Source organism: Otolemur garnettii, unplaced genomic scaffold (assembly GCF_000181295.1).
Source record: "Otolemur garnettii isolate 467f Iridium unplaced genomic scaffold, OtoGar3 scaffold00011, whole genome shotgun sequence".
Taxonomy (NCBI): Eukaryota; Metazoa; Chordata; class Mammalia; order Primates; family Galagidae; genus Otolemur; species Otolemur garnettii.
The window spans coordinates 7,302,369-7,310,739 of NW_003852406.1; positions in this window are offsets into that span (position 1 = coordinate 7,302,369).

Genomic DNA, 8,371 nt, shown 5'->3' on the forward strand with positions numbered 1-8,371 from the left:
TGAGACCCTGTCTCTAAAAACAGCCAGGCATCGTGGCAGGTGCCTGTAGTCCCAGCTACTCGGGAGGCTGAGGCAAGAGAATCGCTTGAGCCCAAGAGTTTGAGGTTGCTGTGAGCTATGACACCACAGCACTCTACCAAGAGCAAAAAAAGTTAAAAAGTAGTATTTTAGAGGAAAGACAGTATCTTTACAACATAGAAATGAGAAATAATTTCTTAAACAGGATTAAAAGGCATAAAGAAGGGGAACAATGAATTTGAGAATATTAAAACTTTTCTATGGCAAAAGGAAGTTGTATGCACAGCCCAACAGAGAGAAATATATTTCATAATCAGTAATGGATTAGACTATTCTTTGTGATACAACTTTATATAAATCATATGAAAAACTCTATGGAAAACTTGAAGAAATTGTAAATGAATAATTTACAAAAGAGGAACACTGATGACAGTAAACATTTACAGATTCTTATTCCTAATAGAAATAGTCATGTTGCAAAACATATCAGATTGGCAAAAATGTTTAAAACTTCCTTTAAGAATCACCAAAATATTTTGGCTAATCCTTTCTCAATGTCATTACCAAGATTCGAGAAGACCTTGATTTCATGAACTTTAAGAGTCAAAGCCAGAATAAAATATGCTTTAGATGCAATAAATAGCACACATTGTAATGATGAAGACAGCAAAGAGACAGGAATAATGAGAGAAGATATTTCAGGAAGACATAGTGATCTTCTGTTGTGGAGGGCTTCCCTGTGCACTACGCGAGATTTGGCAGCATCACTGAACCCTTGTCTCCTTATGGCAGAAGTAAACCCACTCTCAGTTATGACAATGCAACCCAGAGTCAAAGCCATTGCTACAGACTCAGCTTAAGACCAAGACCACAACCTTCAGGTTAAGACTGAGCTGAGTCAATTTTTTATTTCATCCACAGAGTCAAGACATCACTACACAAGTTACATAACCTTTCTAAGATGGAATTTTCTCATCTGTACAATGCTTATTATACCATTCTTATAACTATATTGTGAAGATTAAATAAATTCATATAAAAATATTTAGAATAGTGGTGATAAGCACTCAAAAAATGATAACAATTAGTTAGAGTAAACATTGAGGCCAACAAAGAACAACTGAATAAGACAACTAAATTTCTAAATGACATAGTTTATTGCTCAGAATAACCTGAAGTCTAAGAAAAGCTAGGCAACAATTTGTTGTAACTAAGTAATGAATAGGCTACATTTCTTGGCTCCACATATTTTGAAATAAAACTTGTGGTATGGGCATTCAAAAATAACCATATATGAATATTTGTGAAAAATGTTAATTCATTACTGATAAAAATAGAATATATTATGATACTTTATGAAGAAGAATGTGTTTCAACTCCATCCAGGTTAATAGAAAAGGTGCAACACTGTATCCAATGTACTCAATACTAATCAGAAGCCCATAGATGATCTAATATACACCCACCTAAGAGAAAAACTCAATTCAGTTCAAGTTGGGTGAGGGGAGGCAATGAGAAAGGAGGGTTGGTGTGCTCTCACTTGAAGGACACAGCATAAGGGGTATATATGGCACACCTTTTGGATGTGTGACACAACCACAACATGGACTCTACATAACAGATACAAACATTGCAACCTAGTTTTTGTACCCTAACATTAATCTGACATAAAAATAAATAAAATAAAATAGAATATATTTCTTCCAAGTCAATATAAAAGAATACAAACCAACAAAACACTTTAAAAAACAAAACTGAATAAAACTATAGAGGCAAAAATTCAGAAAGCATAAAACACTTTCCAAGTATGAAAATTATCAAAATAAATACATAGAAGATTATTGATTATTATTCAATACCCCTATTCAGACTTTCATAGGATAAAATTAAACGTAAATTATTTCTCCTTTAAGAATCATACACTGACAACCTAAAAAGTCAAGGTGGAGGGAATATACAAATTTAAAAGATGGATAGATTTCATTCTCACAGGTAGACAGCTATCTGTGACCCAAATAGCTCAAAGAGGATCCAAGTGGCTATTGAAATATCATCTGTAGCAGAAACTTTTTAATTTATTCAAACCTTATTTATTTTTATTGTTGCTATAATTGCCATTGGGGTCTTGTGTATAAATCTTTTGCCATGGCAAAAAAGTTTTTCCTACATTTTCTTCTAGAATTCTTACACTCTGATCCCTTATACTTAATTGATTGTGATTGATATATGACTATTTGCCAAACCATAAATGAAAAAATGTTAGCATATGACAATCAAAATACAATTTTAAATGGATAACCATTACTTTCTTTTCATGCATTTGTAAATATCTTTCTGTAAGTCCTCTTATTGATTGTAAGAAATGTACACAGATATGATTTAATAATAAAAGGAGAAAAAAATGCTCAACATCACTAATCATTAAGAAAATGCAAATTAACACCACAATGAGATATCGTCTAACACGTGTTAGAATAACTACTACCAAAAAGACAAAATATAGCAAGTAGGGGAAAGATTTGGAGAAAACAAAACCCCTACATGTTGTTGCTTGGAATGTAAATTACTATAAGTATATGGAAAACAGTATGGGGATTATTCAAAAATTAATATTAAAACTACTATGTAACCCACCATGCCACTTATGAGTATCTATCCAAAGGATGTGAAATCATCATGTTGAAGATAAATCTGCTCTCTCGTGTTTATTAAAGCATTATTCAAAATAGCCAAGACATGAAATTAACCTAAATGTTTACCAACAGATGAATAGATAAAGAAAATGTAGTATACAAAAGGAATGTTGCTGAGCCTTAAAAAAGAAGACGATTCTATCCTATGTGACAACATGAGTGAACCTGGAGGACATTAAGTTAAGTGAAATAAGCCAGACAGAGAAAGACAAATACTCCATGATCTTGCTTACATGTAAAATCTTAAAAAGTTTTACTTCTATAGAGAGTAAAATGGTGGTTATCAGGGGCTTGGATATAGGGCAATTAGGGAGGTGGCAATCAAAAGAAAGAATATTTCAGTTAAACAGAAGTTCAAAATATCTATTGTACCTCACTGTGACTATAGTTAATAATAATATATTTTATACTTAAAATTGCTAAGGGAGGGGTGGTGCCTGTGGCTCAGTGAGTAGGGCACCAGCCCCAAACCTGGCCCTGGCCAAACTATAACAAAAAATAGCTGGGCCTTGTGGCAGGTGCCTGTAGTCCCAGCTACTCAAGAGGCTAAGGCAAGAGAATCAATCGCCTAAGCCCAGCAGTTGGAAGTTGCTGTGAGCTGTGACGCCACCGCACTCTACAAAGGGCAATAAAGTGAGACTCTGTCTCTAAAAGAAAAAAGAAAATTGCTAATGTTGAGCCTGGAGTTTGGAATTTTCCCCAGAAAACACTTAGAGACTTGGTCCGATGCAAACAGCAAAAGGCACTTTATTGGAGACTCGAGTCTGAGCTGAGTCTGGGCTGTCTATACCTGACATAGCAGGAGCGACCCCTACCCTAAGATGGCAGGGGATTTTAAGCGGTACAGAAGGGAAGAAGGTGGGGTATCTGGGGGATCTACTTGGTGTGACTTGATTGGTCTGGGGTAACTGAGGCCTAGAGCAGCTTGAGCAGCTCACAGGTGGCTTGAACAGCAACAGTTGGCAACCAGAGGTGGGGGAGGCATCAGGATGCAGTTTTGTGGGTTGCCAGCAGAGGAGGGTGGAGGGGGAACATAGCTTATGCAGTAAACAACAAAATGACGGTGCCCCAAGATGGCGTTGGTCTGCTTCTCACATTCCCCCAGTTCCCAAGAGTTTATCTTCTACAATAATTGATTAAGAAAGATATTTTATTTTTAAACTCTACTAGGAATGGATTAAAGTTTATTTTACAAATGTTCATTCATAATTGTTATTATCAGGTGTGAACAGAATAGCTTTTATCCCAATCTTAACTGTCAAGCTATTTAACACTTATTTCTTGGGTGTTCCTTTGGTTTTGGTTTGATTTCCTGGCTCTTCTAGATTTTGTCAGAGATTTTTGTACAGTAATGAATTTTGTCATTTAAAGTACACAAACTTTCAAGATCAAGATATTTTAATTTTATATTCATTATTTTAATTACATTTTAATCAATGACAGATATATGTGTCCATAAAGTTTGTGTGTAATTTAAAATAGTGTGTTATTTGAAATCGCACATCAACTTTATGGGCACCTTATTTTTCTTATTTTTCTTCCTTACCTTATTTTTCTTCCAAGAACAGTTCTTTTTTTTTCTTCAGTTGTTCTTTGTGCATTGCTAGCACCAGTCCTTAATAACAATCACTAAAATTGAGTGCTACCATAAGCCAGACATTTTAAATCCATCAAATGCATCAACTTATTTAATCTTCATAACACTAGTATAAAGTTGGTATTGTGATAACCATTGTAAAGATAAGAAATACGTGGTTAGAAAGGTTAAGCAAATTGCATACTGTCATGAAACTATTAAAGAAATTAGGCTTTAAATTTTATCTGATTTTAAATTCAAGGCAAAAAAATCATAAACAACAAAGAGGAACAATGATATAACTATCATAAACAAATGTCCAATTATGGGACAGGCATACAGCAAAATATATTTAAGGAACAACTTATAAACCTAAAGGGTTACAGAGAAAAAAGCCAGTAGGTATAATTGGCAAATTTAATATGTTCATCTCAGAAATGTATGAAATCCCTCAAAATAATCATAGACATCAATTGTCTATTACATTTAATGTCACCAAAACTAACAAACCTAAGCTCTTAAATAAATATAAACAGAGAAGTCTTTACCATACAAACAAGAAACAGGAATTGCTTTTGAGCTCAAGCAAAACATTTGGAAAAATAGCTAATAGACTACAAAGGCAAACTCAATGCATCCTTAAGGATAAATTATATATTGATTGTGTTCTCTGATCGTATGAAATAAAGTATGAATTAACAACAGAGAACTAAAAATTACATGTTAGAATCTTAACAAATGGGGATGGGTGGAGGGAGAGTGATTGGAGGGATCACTTCTATGGTTTATCTTACAAGGGTACAAGCGAATCTTTCTAAGAGTAGAAAATAAACGTCTTAACACAATAACTCAGAAAATGACATAAAGGCTATGTTAACCAGTTTGATGAAAACATTTCAAATTGTATATGAAAACACCACACTGAACCCCATGATTGCATTAATGTACCCAGCTATCATTCAATTAAAAAAAAACTTAATAACCTTTGTCCATTGGAAGAAATAATAATTAAGAAATACTTGAAGTTGAGTTACAATTAAAATAAGACATGCCAGAATTTATACATATGAACAAGGCATAAGCATTAGTGAGATTTTCCACACCAATGCAGTGCCACTAGCACATTTTTCTGCAACAATGCAGTGGCAGTAGTGCATTTATACACAACAATGCAGGGCACAAGCATGATTTTCTGTGCCAATGCAGGGGAACTAGTGCATATTTCCATGCCAATGCAGGGGCAAAAGTGCATTTTCCACACCAATGCAGAAGCAATAGCGTGTTATCTGCGCCAATGCAGGTGCACTAGCTCATTTTTTCCTGTGCTAATGCAGGGGCACTAATGTGAATGTTGTGCCAATGCAAGGGGATGCTCACATTTTTCTGACCAATGTAGGGGGACTAGTGTGGGGTTTTTTGTGCCAATGCAAGGGGACTTGTGTGTTTTTCCACACAAATGCAGGGGCAATAGTGCATCTTTTGCACCAATGCAGGGGACTAGTGCATTTTTCTGCGCCAATACAAGGGGACTAGTGTGTTTTCCACACCAATGCAGGGGCACTAGCATGTTTTTCTGCACCAATGCATGGGCAGTAGTACATTTTCCCGCACCAATACAGGGGTACTAGTGCGGGTTTTTTGTGCCAATGCAGGGGCACTAGCAAGTTTTTTACGCCACTGCAGGGGCACTAACATGTTTTTCTGCACCAATGCAGGGGCACTAGCACTTTTTTTTCTGCAACAATGCAGGGGCACTCATACATTTTTTACACCAATTGGGGGCACTAGTGCATTTTTTATGTCAATGCAGGGGCACTAGTGCATTTTTTACACCAATGCATGGGCACTAGCACATTCTTTTTATGCCAATGCAGGGGCATTAGCATGTTTTTTATGCCAATGAGGGGCACTAGCTCGTTTTTTACGCGAATGCAGGGGCACTAGCATGTTTTTTATACCAATGCAGCGGCAGTGGCATGTTTTTTTACGTGAATGCAGGGGCACTACCACATTTTTTAAAGACAATGCAGGGGCATTAGCACATTTTTTTATTCCAAAGCAGAGGCACTAGCACATTTTCTACACTAATTAGGGGCACTAGCACATTTTCTACGCCAATGCAGGGGCACTAGCACGTTTTTTATACCAATGCAGGGGCAGTAATGCATTTTTTTTTACGCCAATGCAAGGACACTAACGCGTTTTATATGCCAATGCAGGGGCACTAGTACTTTTTTTTATGCCAATGAAGGGGCACTAGTGCATTTTGTTTAATGGCAATGCAGGGGCACTAGCGCAGTTATTTAGGCCAATGCAGGGCACTAGCGCAGTTTTTATGCCAATACAGGGGCACTAGCGTGTTTTTAACACTAATACAGGGACACTGGCATGTTTTTACGCCAATGTGAGGGCACTAGCATGTTTTTTCCACCAATGCAGGGGCACTAGCACATTTTTTACGCCAATGCAGGGGCACTAGAGAGTTGTTTATGCCAATGCCGGGGGACTAGCACATTTTTTATATCAATGCAGTGGCTCTAGCGCATTTTTTACACCAATGCTCGGCCACTAGTACAATTTTTTTACGCCAATGCAAGGGGACTAGCGTGTTTTCCATGTCAATTCAGGGGCACTAGCGCTTTTTTTTATGCCAGTGCAGTGGCACTGGCACATTTTTACGTCAATGCAGGGGCACTAGCGCATTTTTTTTACGCCAATGCAAGGGGACTAGTGCGTTTTTCATGTCAATTCAGGGGCACTAGTACTTTGTTTTATGCCAATGCAGTGGCACTGGCGCATTTTTTACGCCAATGCAGGGGCACTAGTGCATTTTTTACACCAATGCAGAGGCACTAGTGTGTTTTTATGCCAATGCAGGGCCACTAGCGCGTTTTTTTACGCCAATACAAGGGCACTAGCACGTTTTGACACCAATCCTTGGCCACTAGTGCATTTTTTACGCCAATGCAGAATCACTAGTGTGTTGTTTATGCCAATGCACAGACACTAGTGCGTTTTTAACACCAATGCAGGGGCACTAGCGCATTTTTACGCCAATGCAGGATCACTAGCATTTTTTTTTACACTAATGCAGGGGCACTAGCACGTTCTTTATGCCAATTCATGGGCACTGGTGCGTTTTTACACCAATGCAGGATCACTAGCGCATTTTTTACACAATGAAGGGGTTAAAAGTGCGTTTTTTATGCCAATGCAGGGCCACTAGCGCCTTTTTTACACCAATCCTTGTCCACTAGCGCGTTTTTTACACCAATGCAGGATCACTAGTGCATTTTTTATGCCAATGCAGGGCCACTAGCGTGTTTTTCACGTCAATACAAGGGCACTGGCACATTTTTATGCTAACCCTTGGGCACTAGCACATTTTTTACGCCAATGCATAGGCACTAGCACATTTTTATGCCAATGCAGGATCACTAGTGCATTTTTTACGCTAATGCAGGGGCACTAGCACATTTTTTATGCCAATTCATGGGTACTAACGTGTTTTAATGCCAATGCAGGATCACTAGCGCATTTTTTACACCAATGCAGGGGCACTAGCGCATTCTTTACACCAATGAATGGGCACTAGCATGTTTTTACGCCAATCCTTGGGCACTAGCGTGTTTTTTACGCCAATGCAGGATCACTAGCGTGTTTTTTACACCAATGCAGGGGCACTAGCACCTTTTTTATGCTAATACAGGGGCACTAGCACTTTTTTTATGACAATCCTTGGGCACTAGCGTGTTTTTTATGCCAACACATGGGCACTAGCACGTTTTTACACCAATGCAGGATCACTAGTACATTCTTACGCCTATGCATGGGAACTAGCACATTTTTACGCCAATGCAGGATTACTAACGCGTTTTCTATGCTAATGCAGGGGCATTAGCATGTTATTTATGCCAATTCATGGGCACTAGCACGTTTTTACGCCAATGCAGGATCACTGGCATATTTTTTACACCAATGCAGGAGCACTAGCACGTTTTTTACACCAATGGAGGGCCACTATTGCGTTTTTTATGCCAATACAGGGGCACTAGCGCGTTTTTATGCCAATCCTTGGGCACTA